This window comes from Lepisosteus platostomus, unplaced genomic scaffold (genome assembly GCF_059453375.1).
Source record: "Lepisosteus platostomus isolate fLepPlt1 unplaced genomic scaffold, fLepPlt1.hap1 Scaffold_59_H1, whole genome shotgun sequence".
In the NCBI taxonomy this organism is placed as follows: domain Eukaryota; kingdom Metazoa; phylum Chordata; class Actinopteri; order Semionotiformes; family Lepisosteidae; genus Lepisosteus; species Lepisosteus platostomus.
In genome coordinates this window covers 120,855-140,724 of record NW_028291675.1, presented here as the reverse complement: position 1 = coordinate 140,724, position 19,870 = coordinate 120,855, and the positions used below count along the sequence as shown (strand labels likewise).

At 47.4% G+C, this 19,870-nt stretch overlaps 7 non-coding genes across 7 annotated transcripts; 4 read left to right on the top strand and 3 right to left on the bottom strand.

The window, feature by feature from the left end:
• The first annotated feature begins 4,705 nt into the window (after positions 1 to 4,705).
• On the top strand, positions 4,706 to 4,779 carry trnan-guu (transfer RNA asparagine (anticodon GUU)). The gene has a single exon. It is a non-coding gene; the product is annotated as a tRNA-Asn (tRNA).
• Positions 4,780 to 6,315: 1,536 nt separating this feature from the next.
• trnas-uga (transfer RNA serine (anticodon UGA)) lies at positions 6,316 to 6,397 on the top strand. The gene has a single exon. It is a non-coding gene; the product is annotated as a tRNA-Ser (tRNA).
• Positions 6,398 to 7,957: 1,560 nt separating this feature from the next.
• Positions 7,958 to 8,030, bottom strand: trnar-ucg (transfer RNA arginine (anticodon UCG)). Its single transcript has one exon. It is a non-coding gene; the product is annotated as a tRNA-Arg (tRNA).
• A 1,159-nt stretch (positions 8,031 to 9,189) lies between these two features.
• Positions 9,190 to 9,263, top strand: trnan-guu (transfer RNA asparagine (anticodon GUU)). Its single transcript has one exon. It is a non-coding gene; the product is annotated as a tRNA-Asn (tRNA).
• A 1,948-nt stretch (positions 9,264 to 11,211) lies between these two features.
• On the bottom strand, positions 11,212 to 11,353 carry LOC148632754 (U4 spliceosomal RNA). Its single transcript, XR_015934170.1, has one exon. It is a non-coding gene; the product is annotated as a U4 spliceosomal RNA (small nuclear RNA).
• A 5,662-nt stretch (positions 11,354 to 17,015) lies between these two features.
• trnak-cuu (transfer RNA lysine (anticodon CUU)) lies at positions 17,016 to 17,088 on the bottom strand. The gene has a single exon. It is a non-coding gene; the product is annotated as a tRNA-Lys (tRNA).
• Positions 17,089 to 18,518: 1,430 nt separating this feature from the next.
• trnav-aac (transfer RNA valine (anticodon AAC)) lies at positions 18,519 to 18,591 on the top strand. Its single transcript has one exon. It is a non-coding gene; the product is annotated as a tRNA-Val (tRNA).
• Positions 18,592 to 19,870: the final 1,279 nt, after the last annotated feature.

Here is a 19,870-nt window from a genome sequence, read left to right as displayed (position 1 = left end):
GCTGTATGCCTTGGGCTCCAACCAACAGTCCCACGTACTCCACTTGGGTCCTACACCACTGTCCCTTAGCCAGGGACAGTTTGGCCCCTGCACAGGAGAGCTGGGTCAACACATGCCTGATCTCGGCCATGTGTTCTTCCCAGGTCTGACTCCTCATCAGAATATCGTCCACATAGACCAGGTTGCCCCTGGCGGCTGCATCACTCATGGCTTTGTGCAGAAATATGTTGAACTCCGCTGGGGAGTTGGAATACCCAAAGGGGCATCGATTCCAGGTGAACTGCCTGTTTCCAAAGGAAAAGGCCAGTTTGTACTGGTCTGTTGGTTCTACCTTAAGGGTCCAGAACCCATTGGCCACATCCACTGTGGTGAAATATTTCGCTGTTGTCACCTTGGCTAACTCCTGATCTAGGTAGATCATTGGCCATCGTGACAAAGGAACCTGTTTATTCAGCTGCCGGTAGTCAATGGTCAGACGCCATTTACCATTGGGTTTCAGCACCGGCCACAGTGGGGAGTTATAAGTGGAGTTACACTCCCTTATGATCTGACGCTCTAGTAGAGCATCCAACGTCTGCTTTATGGACTCGTATGCCGTGAGGGGAATGCGATACTGCCTGACATAGGTTGGGCGGGCGCCAGGGGCCGTTGGAATGCGCACTGTGTTCAAATCCGTCACCCCGCAGTCATAGGCGTCCCGTGCAAACACTTCCCGGAAATCCTGGAAATTCTGACGCAGCTGCTGACGCTGGCTTTCCGTTTCCAGGGCATCTGCCTTGCCAACCTGTTCCTGTACCTGCTCTAGGAACCCCGCTTTTGACGGCATGGCGGTATCCCGGGTCGTACTCTCGGCTGAGTGGTCCATCGGAACACCTGCGTGTACTGTGTACACAACCATCTCATCCTTATCGCTAAGGTCCACCCTGCACACCTCCTGGTTGCAGAATCCCTCTATTGGCATAATTGCAATCATCCGCCGGGGGTAGGTGTAGTACACCTGCTCGGTTCCCCCCTCCCTGGCCAAGGGACCAGGGAGCTGCCCCAGTACTGGGATGGCTAGTTCGAAATCATAGAAACCATTGTCAATTACCAGTCCCATGTCAGTGCGAGCAGGGATTTTGACATCTTGTTTTGCTATGTTCTGCACCAACAGGCAGGTGGCTCGGCCATTCCGTTCCAGTCTGGGGGTACAACAGACTGCTAGGTTCAGTCTGATAAACTGAGCTGATGGTTGGAAGAAAACCATCTCAGCGTCCATTCTCTGTCCCTTCTTTAGGACAAGGCGTACTGGAAACCCTGCTGTTGACGCAGGAACGATCAGGTCCGATTCGTTTACTACCTGGCAGGCCTGAGGAATCGTCTGACCTGACCGAATGTTCTCGGGGTCACCGCTTAGAGAGTGGGCATCTGGGTCCACCCGTGTCCACAGCACACTGTTTACTGTGTCCAGCTGGGCGCCCAGTCGAACCAATAGGTACTTCCAATAGGAAGTAGTGAGCAAACTTCCTTTTTCCGATGGAGATGGAAGCTACACAGCTTCCTTTGCTCCAAATGGACCTATGAGATGGGGGTGCCCACCACAGAACCTGTGACTGCGTCACCAGGGTCACTTGACAGCTTGGCGACAGGTCCTCGAACAGACCTTCACTGATTATGGACTTCTCAGAGCTGAGGCTAAGAATTACATCATCAACCTGCACTTCTGCCACCTGGACCCCCTCCCACCACCATGGGGTGGTACTCCTGGACCCCCTGAGGTACCAGGGTGCACAGAAAGGACTCCCATTCATTACCGGACAGGGAGATCCACTCTTCTTCTGGGATGAAAAGGGGGTGTGCTTTACCTGGCGGGTCAAGCAGCTGCTTGGAGCACTGCTCCTGTAGTTGGGAGACCGTGGGAGTGCTGGCCTGGGCAGGACTTCCCTGTAGTTTTGGAAAGCAAGAAGAGACATTTATTCTCGTCCAGAGGAACCAGGAGGAACCTCCAACTCAGCTATAGTGTTCAGTGGGCACTGTGTGATCACAGCATAACCACTGAATCCCCCTTTTTGCTGTGCAACAGGCTTAGGGTTTTTGACCTGAGCCCACAATTTTCCACGCTGGCAGTCCACCAGAGGCTCCAGCCTGTCAAGCAGGTCTTGGCCAATGAGTAGTGGCTCTGTTTTAAACCTAGAGATGTAAACAGGATGCACCACGTTCATTGGCCCGAACCTAAGTGCCACCCACACTCGGTGTGTGATCCTGGCATGATCCTGGGTATAGCTGGAAATATCTATCTTACACGGTTCTACCTTAAGTCTGATGCCTTTTCCTTTCGCTACTCGTTTGAGCTCGCTGAGTAGATCGGCTGACATCAAACTAATTTCAGCCCCAGTGTCAATCAGTGCTTCTCTATCTAAGACGTTTTCAAGAGAAACCTTGATATAAATACGCCTTGCTTTGCCTTTCTGGCTGAGATTCCCTAAGAATTGTTGGAAGCCTGCCTCTTCTTTGACTTCAGGGGCGGGGTCAGCGCCCAACTCAGAGTCACAGCCTTCTTCCAGGCAGGAACCCTCCCACCCAATCAGATAGACTGAGGGAGGGGCTTGGGACGGATCCCCGCCTCCTCCAGTGAGAAGGGGCGTGGTCCCCCTAAGCTCATTCACACTTCCGGCATTCGGTGCGGAAGGTTTACCCTGTCCTGATCTCTCAGGCAGGGCTTGTTCAAGCCTGGCCAGGCGGGTTGCAGTCGACTCCCTTCGTCCAGTCTTATGATAGACTCTGCCTGAGCCCTTGCCTTCCCCGTAGCGCTCACGGTGGCTCTGACGCTTAGTGCGGTCCTGCCTGCCTATTTTGCGCCGGGGCTTAGCGAGCTCAGGAACCTCAGCTGCCTCGAGCTGAGGCGAGTCGTCAACCCTGCTGGCTTTAGTGGCGAACACGGCCGTTTTAGCAGGTTTTCGCTCTGAGGAAGCAGAGACTTCAGCTCCCCAGGCTTTTTGAGCCAACCTTCTAATGTCAGCCATTTTCATCGCTTTTGCATCAGTGTGCATCACAATCATTTTCCTGACTGAGGGATGCAGATTAGCAATGAATAAACCTTTGAAATTCACGTTCTCTTCGCAACCCTCTTCATTCCGCCCTGCAAAATAAGTGCGCCTAAGCCTCTGATAATAGTCGCGAGGGGCTTCAGCTTTTTCGTGCTTAATATGGTGCACAGCGGCCACGGCAGCTATGGGATCGATAAAAGCCGAAAATTCTCCGATCATTGCCTGACACAGCTCCTCAAAGCTATTACAGACCTCCGGTCCTTGTCTAGACATCCACGCAGGGCAGTCGTTGCTCCGAGGGGATCTACCAGCAGTCCGGCTGGCTGGTAGAAAGTCTCTATGCACAGAGTGGGACCGCGAGTCCTCACAAGTCACTCTTGTGCCTGGGAAGAAGCTGGTTCGTTCCCGGTCCAGCACTGCTTCTGAATAAGCTATTCAGGTTGTCTATGAGGGTCCAGCTGTAGGGTCCAACTGTCCAACACAAACACAATCTGTAGCGTTTAGCGTGACATAGTCTTGCAGGCATCGTGCTGTCTCACTGCAATACTATACCGCTGGAGGAAACAGTCCATCTGGCCATGAAACTCATTTGAACGTCTAGCTACAGCAACTAACAATATCATGATTTATTCAGGATTTGTGGAATCAGCACGTCCCGGAGACAGCTTCCGAAATCGTGAGCATTCTCTGGTGGTGTCCTGCAGGGCTTTTGCGGGTGTGTGTTGGTGGTATAGTGGTGAGCATAGCTGCCTTCCAAGCAGTTGACCTGGTTCGATTCCCGGCCAACGCAGTGGCGATTGGTTTTAAATGCTGTCATGAGCCTTGGATTGTGAATAGCAAAGCGAAGCCTTTTGAAAGAGCCAAAGCACTGCAAAACGGAATTGAAGGAGAATCTTAAAGGGGATTCTGAGCGGTGTCTGCATACACGCAGTCCGATACGGGTGCTGAAAGCTTGAGCTACTCTCAATGTCATGCTGCCTTTCCCCGGAGTAAATCTGTTACATTGAAAGAATGCTTCTGGCAGGTTCAAAAAGGGACCCTTGTTAATTGGAGAAATCAATGATTTCGAATGAATTCTGTATGCGTTAAAAGACAGCTATACACAGAAAACATGCAGGACACTGCTCATGATGTTTCCCGAGCCGAAACACAGTGCGTTTTTCCAAGCCATCTGACAAAGATTGCCCACTGAAAACTGCAGCAGTTGGACATGAAAAGTGCACGATAAATGCCATTTCTCATCATTTCTCTTGGCATCAGTTCTGCTATCAAATGGGACGGAGGCAACGGGCTCAGAGAGCAGGTTAAGTGCACACCGAACGTAGATGTGTCCAAGTGTCTGTAAAAGCGCGGTGCTCCGCTGGCGCTGTTCCCTAGTGGCTTAAAGTGCCTGCCTAGTAAGCAGGCGATCCTGGGTCTGAATACCAGCGGTGCCTCTCTCCGTGTCTTGTTGTGCCGAATGTCTCATTTCAGACAAACATGTACAGCTTGGTTCAGTTTAATGCAAGAATTCATTTCCTTTCTGGAATAACTTGTTTTTGAAGAAATCCATACAGCTTGTGAAAGATGAAATCCATTTCTTGGTTGTCAGTGGAAAAAGATTGCCGGCTGCAAGAAGCGCAAGTGATTGTTTTCTTTGACCAGAAACCTGCAAATGTAGGGAGCACAAGCAGCTGTCAGTCTCTGTGGCGCAATCGGTTAGCGCGTTCGGCTGTTAACCGAAAGGTTGGTGGTTCAAGCCCACCCAGGGACGCGTGTCTCAGTTTTTCCAATGTAAACATCATCACCGCTAAAGATGATGGCGCAGAAGGCTCCACAGTCGAAACGTTGTGCTTCTTTTCTTCTTTTTTCAGCATGGAGTAAACCTTTGCTTGATCCTTTGCAGCCTACGCATGCTGACACAGCTACCTTTCTCTTAACGCGCCTCAATCATTATTCACCAAAACCATCAGCAGAATGTGTCGCCTTTGTGGTGATGTCACTCCTCTGCTTCACAAATGTCCTTAGTGACGGACCATTTCTTTCTGCCATTTTTCCGGAGCGGTTATTGATTGCTCCATCATTTCCCTCATACTTTCCATCCCTAGATTGAAAAAAAAAAACAGAAACAGGCTGACAGGACGACAATCAAATTGCAAAAACTCATCAAAGCACTCAATAGAGTATTTGAATCCACAAGTAGCTACGAGCAACTTTGTCCTGGCTTGCATGAAAGTCGGAAAATGTCAAAAAGAAAAAGATGGTGGCTTTTTCATATTTGTTCTTTCATTTTTAGTTTGTTGGCTCTTCTGTCCATTGTCCTCCTGCCTGGCTCTTGACCTGTGACTGTCTGAACGCACACATTAGACTTTCAGGCAGGGGATTTGTCCTGAGCCTCTGTGAAAGACCCACCCACCCCCATAAATAACTGCTCTAGAAACACATGAATGCAAAACTAAACCACAGCTTAAAGAGGAGCTCCAACTCAGTGCCATACTAATGTAAACGAAGTAATACTAAGACATGTTCTTATGGATTTGTCTTACCTTGAGATATGTAATTGGATTTCAGGATTAACTTCCTCATTCAATGTAGTGGTGATTCTTTGCCTGGTCAGTACCTGGGTGGGAGACCTCCAGCGAACAATTAAGCTTGCTGCTGGAAGTGGTGTTAAGAGACTCTTAGGATCTTCCAGAGGTCTCTGTCCAATAGCACTAGTTGCCTTAGAGCTGGCTCAAACATTGCTCAAGAGTCTACCTTTCACAGATGCGCAAAGATGAATGATGGGGGTGCACGCTTCAAGGAGCCTTCCAACTGTAGGGACCGATTAGAGACGATCCGTAGCATGTGTTCGTTTCCATATACGCCCCGTGTCTCAACGGTAGGACAGAGTCAAATACTGCCTCGACACGTAACAGCGTTATATTAAACCGCAGGACTTGAGGGCTGTTTTGTTTGAATGTTCAAGGCATTGGTAAGAACGTAGGTCAAGGGCCATTGGTGCATCTCCTGTAACTGGAGCAAAAATGCTATTCAAAGTGCAGTGACTAAAATCGTCGTCCACATGTCTCCGTTGTTGATTGCTTTCTGTCTAAGAACGTTCTGTTTTCATGTCCGAACGGGGAGACTTTATCATTCCAACTTGAAGCCACCTTTAAGTCCTCTGAGGTGTGTGTGTGTGTGCTTGCACGTATGGCGTAAAAGGTTTCTTAAACGGAGAGCGAACTTGAAAAAAGTTGCCTCCGCTGCCGCCGCCGCCTCGCACTCCCTGTTCGATTGTAGCAAAAAGGCAGCGACCGCGGCGCTCGCTGTAGTCGTGGCCGAGTGGTTAAGGTGACGGACTTGAAATCCGTTGCGGTCTCCCCGCGCAGGTTCAAATCCTGCCGACTACGGCGTCCTTTGCATTTGATTGCGTGCGTGCGTGTAAAAGGACCAGCGCCATTTCGTTTTCGCTGGGACCTTTAACACTCTAAATCGCCTGGACCCGCAGCCTGTGAAATCGATTCTTCAGCACCCACGAAGGACGCTTTGCCGCTGGACACAGATACCGATGCTTTTCTGCAACGAGCTTTCCAGCTGAATTTTCTCGGCAGCTCCGTACTGAACCTGTTCTCCATTGCAACATAGCGGAGGCTCGTCACGTCTATAGCAAGGCTGTGTAGGACCGCATACGCCACAGTGACTTGTACACAGACCACATGAAAGGCAAGCAAAATACACTTTTAAAATTCCAAAGACTCACAAGGTCAGAGGAACAGCGATGACCTGAACAGATCTGTTCCAGAAGTCTAGGTTGACCTTTTTAGAGCTGTAATTGCATTTTTGTTTAATAGAAGATCAAATCTACTCGCATGTACCAGCACCTTACAGTTTATTGATGTTAATTCTGTTTAAGTAATAAGATTGCTAACGATGTTGGACTTTAGCCGGTGTTTTTTAGAACAAATTGCTTACACTTCTGTAAGGAATACGCAGTACGTGCCTTTGTCAGTCATTGCTCACCATACCTGTAACTTTCTTATCTAACTCACTTCCTCAAATGGTGAAGGTCCACAAACATAAATGAAAAAAAAAAACCCTTGTTGTAGATGAGGTGCACAAAAAAGCAGCCCCTGATAGTGTATAACACATTTGTACTATTGCAGAGACACATGTAACATATATATATATACTGTATATATATATGAAACAGAAATAGAAACAGAAACAGGAATCGCTTACTCACCTGGAGAATCTCTGTAGGAATATCTAGCATTTATCAATGGAAATAAAAGCTGCTTTAATACAGTGCATGTTCAAACTCAAACCCTCAGCTGCTGTTCTTGTTTGTTTTGGGACAAATTGCAACTGAGCATCGCATGAGCCGTTACGTACCCTTATCTGTTAGGGAATTTCAAGGGAGGAGTTAGGTCAGAATGGGTAGGCTGCAAAACAACAAGTAAAGATTTATTCCAAGATGAAACATTGTGGCGGTTTTCTTATCTTTTCAGCATGGACTAAACTTTTACGTGTTCCTTATATGCTATATGTGTATATATTAGCACCAATGTTGTTCTTAAAAACTAACATGAAATTGTCAGGGACATTCAGCTATATACAAAGACGAGACAGACAAAGTAATAATTCTGTATTAACGTGGCCTACATATTGACGCAATGATCGAACTAACTGACATGTTCTGATTCAGATCCCCTGCAGTTCATGCCAATTAGAACAATAGCAATGCTGAGTCCTCCCCACCCTACCGAGCACAAATTCAGCTGCTCTCCAGTTCTGTTCTGCATGTTTTTTCATTGCAATTGAGCTCGGAGCTGGAGATGATCTCCATACAGTTCTGTGTTCACTAGCCCGCACTTGCGTGCTAATTTACGGGTTGTGGCAAATGCTTTTCTATAGTTCATATACATGACGGCAACCTGTTACCGAGGAACCTGAGAGGTTTAAAAGCCTCACGAGCCAGGCAGGACTCGAACCCACAATCTTCTGATCCGAAGTCAGACGCGTTATCCATTACGCCACTGGCCCATAGAACATGCGCTTGCACTCCACCACAGAGAGCTCTACACTGCTACTAGTAGTACACTTCCCCATCTAAATTTTCACAGCAAGAAACTTGTGTTTCCTACTATTTTTATCAGGTTTAAAATATCATCTCCTTAAAACAGAAAAAGTGTTGATGTGTCGTGCTGAAATTCCGATTGATTTTGAATTCAAAGAAAAAAGGTTTTCTTCCAAAACACCATGAAATTGTCACATCTTGCAGACAATAGGTGTATTCCATGTTGAAAAGAGAAGAAAGAAAACCATGGAGCCTTTTACAGGTGTGAGGCTTCTTCAGGTGTGAGAAGACCTCACAGTCGAAACGCTGTGTTTCCGTTCTTCTCTTTTCAGCATGCAATAAACCTATTGCTTGTTCCTTTGCAGCCGAGGCATGCTGACGTAGCTACCCAGCTGAACATCTTGCAGACTCTACAATACTTCTCTCCTGTAGAAGTAAAGCAGGGCTTGCTGGGTGAGCTTTTGCTCCGGTAAATTAGGTCACGTGTCATGTTAAATCACTTCTTCTAAACACAACATTTAGTGGTGCTAGCTTTCCCCATTAAAAAAAAGAGACATTTCCCTTACAGTACATGACATATCGTTTTTATTCTATGAATAAGTATAGAAATTAAACAAAAGAAAAAATGGTGTCGCCAAAGAATGCACAGCTTGGACATGAAAAGTGCCCGATAAATGCCATTTCTCATCATTTCTCTTGGCGTCAGTTCTGCTATTAAATGGGACGGAGGCAACGGGCTCAGAGAGCAGGTTAAGTGCACACCGAACGCAGATGTGTCCAAGTGTCTGTAAAAGCGCGGTGCTCCGCTGGCGCTGTTCCCTAGTGGCTTAAAGTGCCCGCCTAGTAAGCAGGCGATCCTGGGTCTGAATACCAGCGGTGCCTCTCTCCGTGTCTTGTTGTGCCGAATGTATCATTTCAGACAAACATGTACAGCTTGGTTCAGTTTAATGCAAGAATTCATTTCCTTTCTGGAATAACTTGTTTTTGAAGAAATCCATACAGCTTGTGAAAGATGAAATCCATTTCTTGGTTGTCAGTGGAAAAAGATTGCCGGCTGCAAGAAGCGCAAGTGATTGTTTTCTTTGACCATAAACCTGCAAATGTAGGGAGCACAAGCGGCCGTCAGTCTCTGTGGCGCAATCGGTTAGCGCGTTCGGCTGTTAACCGAAAGGTTGGTGGTTCAAGCCCACCCAGGGACGCATGTCTCAGTTTTTCCAATGTAAACATCATCACCGCTAAAGAAGATGGCGCAGAAGGCTCCACAGTCGAAACGTTGTGCTTCTTTTCTTCTCTTTTCAGCATGGAGTAAACCTTTGCTTGATCCTTTGCAGCCTAAGCATGCTGACGCAGCTACCTTTCTCTTAACGCACCTCAATCATTATTCACCAAAACGATCAGCAGAATAAGTCGCCTTTGTGGTGATGTCACTCCTCTGCTTCACAAATGTCCTTAGTGACGGGCCATTTCTTTCTGCCATTTTTCCGGAGCGGTTATTGATTGCTCCATCATTTCCCTCTTACTTTCCATCACTAGATTGAAAAAAAAAACAGAAACAGGCTGACAGGACGACAATCAAATTGCAAAAACTCATCAAAGCACTCGATAGAGTAATTGAATCCACAAGTAGCTACGAGCAACTTTGTCCTGGCTTGCATGAAAGTCGGAAAATGTCAAAAAGAAAAAGATGGTGGCTTTTTCATATTCGTTCTTTTATTTTTAGTTTGTTGGCTCTTCTGTCCATTGTCCTCCTGCCTGGCTCTTGACCTGTGACTGTCTGAACGCACACAGTAAAATTTCATGTGGGGGATTTGTCCTGAGCCTCTGTGAAAGACCCACCCACCCCCATAAATAACTGCTCTAGAAACACATGAATGCAAAACTAAACCACAGCTTAAAGAGGAGCTTGTCATGACCGCCAGGCAGTTAAGACCAACTCATAAGCGATCTAATCAGCACCAGCAGTGGGTGATTATTAACAAACGCCGCCGCACGAGTTTACCCACCTGCACACACTCCACCGTGCGGTACGCAGTGCTATTTTTACCATCTTTACCTGCTTCCCGCTGCTCGGTATTGAGTCTGCTCCTTGAGAGCTCTACCTGGCGTTTTTCCATTACCTCGTTTATTCTGGATATTGGACTCCCCTTCTGCCTTTTCGACTTTGGACCTCGCCTCTCACCTCGGACTGTTTGCCACCAGTGTTCTCCCTGGATTACGACTTACCTTACGCCTCTTGACCACGAAACAAAGCAAAGCAGAGCAAAACAAAACGAACAAACGAAAACCCTCACGTCCCGCACTTGCATATAACGCCGTTACGTGCCCAAGCGGTATTGTATGTCATCCTAGCACTGCACCCCGGGGCGTACGGTATATGGGAACGAGCACACGCCACGAATCGTCTCGAATCACTCCCTACAGCTGTAAGGAGCTTTGAAGCGTGCACCCCCAACATTCTTCTTTGCGCATCTGTGAAAGGTAAACTCTTGAGCAAACTCTGAACCAGCTCTAAGGAAACTAATCCGATTAGACGTTACTTTGACTCATCCTTTAAGGGACCCTTGTTAATTGGAGAAATCAATGATTTCGAATGAATTCTGTATGCGTTAAAAGACAGCTATACACAGAAAACATGCAGGACACTGCTCATGATGTTTCCCGAGCCGAAACACAGTGCGTTTTTCCAAGCCATTTGACAAAGCCCGCCCACTGAAAACTGCAGCAGATCGTGTAAAGGCGTTCAACTTTGTAACTACTGCACGCACAGGAAGCAGAATAAATTCCTCTTTTCAAACTGTCAAAGGTTTGCTGCAGGACATCGCACAATCTCTTTTGAACGGGGACAAACGATTTCTTATGGGGCGCAGTAAGTACAGACGTTTATAAAGCTCCACTCATGCCGACGATGCAGCATGAAGAAGCGCAACCTAACGTTTGACAGACAAAAGCCGGGCGCCGCTACAAGCAATATGAAATCAAACTGACAGCACACGGCGTTTCGCGCTGACTCAAAAGTGATCTCGACAGACGCTGTTCTCTGCATAACGCTGAAAGAGCTAAAGAGCGTTTCTGTTGAAACGTAACAAGCTTGTTTCTTTCTATCATGATGTCACCATGACAAAATCTGTCTTTAAACACCTTGCTCAGTCTCTGACGAGACTGTCAAAAATTGCTTTCGCCGATTGTATTGCAAACCGGCGGAAGCGGGGTATTGGGAAAAGTTTTCAACTAGCAATAATCGCGCCTCGGCTAAACCTCACAGGCTACGATACTGCCACTGCGCAAAGCTGACGGTTGCCAGGCAACCGCGGGGATCCTACGGAAATCGTTATCAATCGTCTCATGGCATGTCGTTGCTGTAACGCTTCATATTTGTCGTCTTCTTCTTCTAGCTTGAGGTTTTGAAGAATTTCATGACAGACAAGGGCTCCGTCGGAAACAAAGGGCGTTGTGAGAAAACCGTTGCTTATTTTCAGCAGCAGAAATACAACCCTTTAAATACAAGATGACAGAACAATGACGAAGGGCATGCCGGGAGGAACTCATGCACTACAGAGGAAAGGGGGCGGGCACGTACAGTTCACATTCAAGCCACAAGTACTCTTCTCGGATGTTGCATAAACAAATCCTAACGTCCTGAAAGCATTGCAGCATGTTTGTGTCCCACTTCCCGTGGTTGCAGGACGACTGACACGAACGGACAAACACAATCTGTGGCGTTTAGCGTGACATAGTCTTGCAGGCATCGTGCTGTCTCACTGCAATACTATACCGCTGGAGGAAACAGCCCGGGTTCGATGAGCCTTGGAATGTGACTAGGAAAGTGAAGCCTTTTGAAAGAGGTAAAACACTGCTCAAAGGAACTGAGGGAGAATCTTACAGGGGATTCTGAGCGGTGTCTAAATAAATAAATTCTTCAGTGTCTGCGGATGGCATTTTGCAGCTGGAAACAGATGTCGACGCTTTTTGAACAGAGCACCAAAAAAGCGTCTTTTTTGAAGGTACAGGTATTGAGCATTGGTGGTTCAGTGGAAGAATTCTTGCCTGCCAAGTAAGAGGCTCGGGTTCGATTCCTGGCCAATGCAGTGGCTTTTGCATGCTCACCACTATACCACCAACACACGCCCACAGGATCCCAGCAGGACACCACCAGAGAATGCTCACGATTTCGGAAGCTGTCTCCGGGATGTTCTGATTCCACACATCCTGAATAAATCATGATATTGTTAGTTGCTGTAGCTAGACGTTCAAATGAGTTTCATGGCCAGATGGACTGTTTCCTCCAGTGGTATAGTATTGCAGTGAGACAGCACGATGCCTGCAAGACTATGTCACGCTAAACGCCACAGATTGTGTTTGTCCAAATTTGAACTTTCACAAAAGCATGCTAGCAGACAAATGCGCCTCAGAGGACTTAAGGCTGGCTGTTATATGCTGGAATTACCTTTTTTTGACGCTCTTACGAATGCGATGTCAACGAAAACAGAACAAAGCACAAAAAAACCCTCAAGTCCTGCAGTTGGATAGAATGCCGTTACACGTCCAAGCCGTATTTGACTTCATCCTACCATTGCAACACGGGGCGTATATGGAAACGAGCACACGCTACGAATTGTCTCTAATCAGTCCCTACAGTTGTAAGGCGCCTGGAAGCATGCACCCCCATCATTAATCTTTGCGCATCTGTGCAAGGTAAACTCTGGAGCAGTCTTTGAAACGGCTCAAAGGAAACACGTGATTGATTCCATGTGCATCTGGGGTTCATATCTTATTTACATTTAATTCAAGGGAAAGGCTTGGGTCAGTTTCAGATGGCCTCCAACAGCGAGATTCAAGCGCCCCACCTTCAGCCCAATCTGCGCCACCAGAACGCCAACGGCTCCTCTGCGCTCCGGGGTGCGGTTGTGACCCCGTAACCTAAAGTGTTGGTGGCAGACAAATGGAGACTAACAGGTGACGTCCTAGGACATGACTACATTGTGACACTCGGTGGGGATGGTGACCATTGCTTGGAAAAGAGTGCGAGGCCCCTTTAGAAAAACATTTTGTTAACAGGCATTCTGCCTCAGCCTAAACACCTATAGCTTGAAAAGCGCATGCTATTAGACAGGCACCTCTGCAAGACCTTAAGAGTCTCTTAAACTAGTGATAGTAAGGTGTTCCCAATGGGCGATGTTCGGCTTTCAAATCATCTCTCCTTGGAAGCGCCGAGATGCAGCTGTTTAAGGCTTAGAAGCACCTGACTGTTTCACTACCTAGCTGATCACTGTCAGTCAGGGAGCTCAGAGGTGAAAAGCCTGTCTGAGAGACAATTCGCCGTCGATCAGTTCAATATGTTCCGTACCAGCTCGGCGCACCTGAGATCATCTTGGTAGCCGTGTAGCTCAGATGATTGAGAGCGTGTGTGTGTGTACCACCGTGATTGGATGCCGGTCCTTCTCAGGTCACAGTAAACCTTCTGCTGCCTAACTTCCCTTATTTTTGGGGATCCCTTTGAAAAAGCAAAGGAAAAAAAAACTGTCTCTTCATCAGCGTGATCAACCTCACCCAGTGTGGCGCAGTGGCCTAATGGCTAAGGCACTGGCACTCTAAGCCAGGGATTGTGGGTTCGAGTCCCATCTGGGGTGCTCCTGTCCCCTTTTGAGAGTACAAATGTCCTTGCAATTTGCAAAGCTACAACCCCACCTTACTCAGTGAGCGGCTCTGCTTTTCTCTCACATACAGTTGGAAGAAAAACTTTTGTAAACAGCCCTTCGGAATGATGTGGATTTCTGCATGAATGGCTCCTAACATGTGATCTTATCTTTATCTAAGTCATAATAATCAATAAAGAGAGTCTGATTTAACAAACAACACACGCCCAACATTTGACATTGCTGTTTTAACAAATGTTTTAAACAATCAAGGTCATTGATGGAAAAAGTACGTGAACCCTTATATTAAGGAGCTAGTGGAACCTCCTTTATTGACAAAAACCTCAACCCCCACTTTCTGTAGCGGCTGGTCAGACCTGAGCAGCGGTTAGGAGGTATTTTGGCCTATTCCTCTATGCAAAACTGTTTCAGTTCATGTATATTTTTGGGATGTCTTGCGCTGAACGGCCTGCTTCAGATCATGCCACAGCACTTCAATGGGATTGGGGTCAGGACTCTTACTTGGCCATCCCAAAATACGGAATTTCTTCTGTTTCAGCCACTCTGTTGTTGATGTACTCCTTTATTTTTGTCATGCTGCATGACCCAGCGTCTTTCGAGTTTTAGATCACAGGCAGACACCCTGACATTCTGCTGTAGAATTTCCTGATACATCTTGGAATTCATCGGTCCCTCGATGATTGCAAGCCGTACAGCCTCCGCCATGCTTCCCAGGTGGGATGAGGTTTTGGAGTTGGTATGCAGTGTTTTGTTATCTCCAAACATAACGCTGTGCACATTTACCAACAAGTTCAACTTTTGTCACGTCTGTCCACAGAACATTGTTCCAGGAGTTGCTGTGGAACATCCATGTGGTCTTTAGCAAACTTGAGAGGGGCAGTGGTGGTTTTTTTGTTGGGGAGAGCAGTGGTTTCCTCCGTGGTGACCTCGGATGATCACCACTCCTGTTCAGATTTCTTCTTATGGTGGACTCATGAACACAGACGTAAGACAAAGTCAACCACCTGTTCGCTAGATCCCATCCCCACTCAGCTAGTCAAAGATTCCCTCGAAGGACTGGCAGGACCTATAATTAGTATGATGAATGCATCGCTTGCGTCAGGTGTTGTACCTGATCAATTTAAGGTAGCAGTTGTTAGACCGCTCCTTAAGAAGTCAAATTTGGATCCACAAGTTCTTAACAACTACAGGCCTGTCTCAAAGGTCCCATTTCAATCTAAAAGTCTTGAGAGAATAGTTGTTGCCCAACGTCAATCGTATCTGGATTCAAATAATATAATTGAGAAATTTCAGTCTGGTTTCTGAAACTGCATTAACGAGAGTCGTAAATGATATTCTCTTAGCTACTGATGCGGGGAATGCAACAGTGCTTGTGCTTCTAGATCTTAGAGCTGCCTTTGACACGGTTGACCTCTCTGTTTTGTTACACAGGCTTGAGTTTGAGGTTGGCTTATCTGGAACCGTCCTTCAGTGGTTTACTTCACATTTTACTCATCGTTTTCATTATGTTCAAATATCTAATAATTGTACTGCTTCATCAACGTCACCAGTTCAATTTGGGGTACCAGATGGATCAGTGCCGGGACCAATATTGCTCTCTCTCTCTACATGCTGCTGCTAGGTAGGATAATAAGAAAAAATAATATGAACTTTCATTCATATGCTGATGACACTCAAATAAACATTTTGTTTCCACCAAATGACAACTCTTCTATTATCACTTTAGTTAAATGCATTAATGAAGGAAAGACTTGGATGTGTGAAAACTTTTTGTAACTCAACTCTGAGAAAACTGAGGATCTGTTGATCGGAGGCAACAATACTGATAGGACTACTATAACTTCAGCACTTAACTCAGAGGATTTAAACATTTGCCTCAAAGAGACAGCACGTAACCTAGGCGGCATATTAGACACAAGGCTTTTAACAACTTGCATTGTTAAGTGCCTTGGGACAACCTTGTTGTGAAAGGCGCTATATAGAAATACATTGATTTGAACTGAATTGACAATGTAAAATGTTGTGTGTTGTTTGTTAAACAAGACTGTCTTTATTTATTATTATGCGTCAGATGAAGATCAGATCACATTTTAAGAGCCATTCATGTAGAAATCCAGATCATTCGTGTTTTAAAAGTCGCGGGAAAAGCGAAACGGGTGCTTTTCCTTTGTTGCGCAGACACACGATGACACCGTAGGCGGCAGGACTCGAAGCTTCGCAGGGAGACCCCGACGGCTTTCTAATCCATCGCCCTAACCACTCGGCCACGGCTGCAGCGCGCGCGGCTTTCTTGATACAGTCTAACATAGAGTGCCGGGCGGCGGTGGAAACCTTTTTCAAAGTCGCTTTTGGTTTAACAACAACAAAAAAAAATTTCACAAAATGCATGCTAGCAGACAAATGCGCCTCGGAGAACTTAAGGCTGGCTTCAAGTTGGAATGATAGTCTCCCCGTCCGGTCAGGAAAAGGGAACTTTGTTAGACAGAAAGAAGGAAGTAACAATAACGGAGAATTGTGTGCAAGGATTTTAGAAGCTGCGCAGCCCTGCAGTTTCAATAGCCCTTTTATTCGTGTTAGATGCTGGAATTGCCTTTTTTTGACGCTCTTACGAATGCGATGTCAACGAAAACAGAACAAAGCACAAAAAACCCTCAAGTCCTGCAGTTGGATAGTTGGATAGAATGCCGTTACGCGTCCAAGACGTATTTTCAAGACGTGATTCCCTGAGTCCCAAAAATTTGTAAGTTCTTTGGATGATCTGTGGACCGATCTTTCACGATGAAGAATTCCTTAAGAAGAATAGATCTCGGCCCACCATCCCAATGCCTCCATCTCAAAACAGCAACCTCCCACTGCCCTTAATCTGCAAGGCAGTCCTTTCAAGTGCGATGATGACGCCGGGACCTTCGTTGCCTATTGTACGAGCTGAACTTTTGTGCTCATCAATTCAACGCTCTTTCCATCAACTCATCTTGTCTTTTGACGCTTCGTGTTTTGTGCTCCTTTGACTATCGGCATATCGGGTGACTGCAAACACTGAAGTTCTTGCTTACGGAGTGTGGAACAGTGTTTTCAAGTGATCGCTGTTCTGTCATGTTGACGCCGAGTGAATCTTTCTTTGGCAACATGGGCAGGCTGACAGCAAAAGTAATGGCAAATTTCTTGACTTATTTCTGAATATGAATGTTCTTTAGAAAAGGGATGCGGCGTTGCTTCTCCCCCGTGTAAAGGTCACGCATTCCAGACGTGGTTATGAGCGAACAGTTGCCGCAAGTGTTTGAAAAGAGCAAGCAGCCATGCCCCGTGTGAGGATCAAACTCAGGACCTTCAGATAAAGAGACTGATGCGCTACCAACTACGCCAACGAGGCCAGCTGCAGTGCACAGCCGGAAAGTTTGCCTCATATGGATTTCAGTCGCCCGTTCCCTAATCTTCAGACGCCCTCTGCTGGATGTTGCATTTGCCTTTTGATCTCACCGATACTTTTTTGGTCTGTTTCTGTTGCGAGTCTGTTTTTCAGATCTCACCTAGCACAAGTCTCTCTGGCTGAAGTGGCCTCTCTGCTTCAGCATCGTGCCCTCACTCAGCCATTAAAAACGTCACTCGGACTTCTGACATGCTGACATGAAATGTCAAGAGAGAGTGGCGGAGACGCTTAAGGCAGAGAGAAGATGAAGAGGGGGCGTGGCTGTGAAATGATTGACAGCTGCATGACGCTCTCCATGCAAGGTGTGACCACAGGCTAAAGGACACCTTTCGGCACATCAAGCTCTAAGCACACACCTGGAGGACGTGGGAAACGATCCCGCTACCTCTCGCATGCAAAGCGAGCGCCGTACCATGCAAGCTAACCCCCCTCGCTGGGGCTCATGCCTCGGTGTCGCCTAGTGCCGCTTGTTCCCCTCTTACCGGGTGCAGTTCACTGCCCTTCGTCTGCAAGGCAGTCGTGTAATTGCGGCTTTCTTGACTTATTGATGAAGGTCTGACTGGACGAGCGAATGACGCCTCTCCCCCGTCCTCAAGCTCGCTGACAGGATAAAATAGAAAGTGCTGCTGTGGCTCATTGGTTTAGGGGTATGATTCTCACTTAGGGTGTGGGAGGTCCCGGGTTCAACTCCCGGCTGAGCCCTTGTGTGCTCTTTTTGTCCTCGTGACTGGGAACTGATATCCACATCACCTTGCAGCATCTGCTTATGGCAAATGATGGAATGTGACTAATGACTGAACGAGCCTGGTGAATACTCATCACGTGGCACAATGAGAGCGTGCAGTCAGCTGTCCAAGGCAGCAACCTCATTGCTCGTTCAAAAGAACACGTACTGAAAACTCATCACCACTATGTCGTAAATGAGCACCGCAATCGCTTGTTGTCATGCGTCCTTACTTGGGAAATGCAGAAGCAAAAACTGCCCTCTCTCAGCCACCGAAACGTGTGCGGCTCGCCTTGCACTCTCTGCGCCTCGCATATTTATGGAGCTGTCTGCTCTTCTTTCTGTTGAAGTACGCAAGTTACGGGGCGTACTGCAGACTATGATGTGCTCAATGACAGCTTTCAAGATTTGAAAACTATGAGCTTGATGGCTCAAGTCGAACGAATGTGGTTGTTACGCAATTGATGATCAAACGCACATATTCTAACGATTCGTGAGAGTATGTTCTAAAGATCCTTGGCTCAATCCCGGGTTTCGGCATTTTGTTTCATCGCTCCCTTTGTTCCTCTCTCCAGCGCCCCCTGCCTAAAATGACGCGTCCCTTTCTCAGCCCGAAACGCAAGCGATACACCAGCAGCAAATATTACAGGTTTCCGTAGTGTAGTGGTTATCACGTTCGCCTAACACGCGAAAGGTCCCCGGTTCGAGACCGGGTGGAAACAGCCTCGATTTGCACGCTCCTGTACCTCACAGAGGTATTGAGCGACCGGTCATTTGTTCCCAATGTATTTCCGGTGCCTTCATGCACTCTTGTACCAAACGCACGTTCCTTCTGTACGCGGAGCCGATCATTTGCCATTGGGCTGTCCCGACAGACCAGGACGAGCTCTGTCGGCTCAAAAGCAGCGCAGGACCTGCAAGAACAACAGAAAGATTAGCATCCAGCGGGGGCTTCTTAGTGAGCCCAAGATCTCATCAAGAATCGGCTCCAGCAACAGGGCTGGGCGCATTGTTCCATTCTCCGACCACTCTCGGTGTAAACAAGTCCCTCCTGGTCTCTGCTTGAATTGCACTTTCCTGCGTTTGCTTTGGTGTAACTGGCTTCCCCTGCATGGGCGAATGTGAAGAAGATCCTTAGTAAGTCATTGAAGAAACCCGAGAAGAGGTCGGAGTGGCCTCTGTCGTTCATCAACGATCCAGTCAGGCAGTACTCCTCTGTAAAGCGCCGTTCGTTCACATCGATTGGCTTTTTTTTGCCTTCATTCGTGCAAGTAGTAAAAGCAGACGCCCCTATTCTGCCGTGACCCCGATTCGAACCGGGGTTGTTGCGGCCACAACGCAAAGTACTGACCACTATACGATCACGGCGAGTTACCGATACACACGTGGCAGGGCGGAAAAGGCTGTGCTCTCTTCATGTGACATAATTCGGAAAAGTCCTGACGTTGCATTTCAACTGAGCCCCAGTATACATCGACCCTTCGACACTCTGAGTGACAACTCTCTTGCGTGTTTTCTAATATTTCTGTAGTTTGCTTGCATGATGCTCGGAACAGCAGGGTCGTGCGCTCCTATATGGTCTAGCGGTTAGGATTCCTGGTTTTCACCCAGGCGGCCAGAGCTGACCATCGCTGCAGGAGGTGGGAGGGTTACTCTGGTAGACAGGGCTGACCTTTGGCAATAGGATTTATACTCTCCAAGATGATATTTGCACTTTCTGGAGAGGCGATTTTCTCCACTTCAGTAGCCCGATTTCGTCGATTGCGTGGAGAGGGCTGTAGAATGTGGCGCCGCCTTTCCTGCTCCGTCCATGACAGGCGTGCTGGACTCTGGAGAGAGAGCACGGTCCATCAGCGCACACCAATAAAGGCACTGGAAGCCGCTGAATCGCATTGGCGAAGCTCAGCACTGGGCCGCTGGGCACATCTGACCACTGTTTCCGTAGTGTAGTGGTTATCACGTTCGCCTCACACGCGAAAGGTCCCCGGGTGGAAACGGACT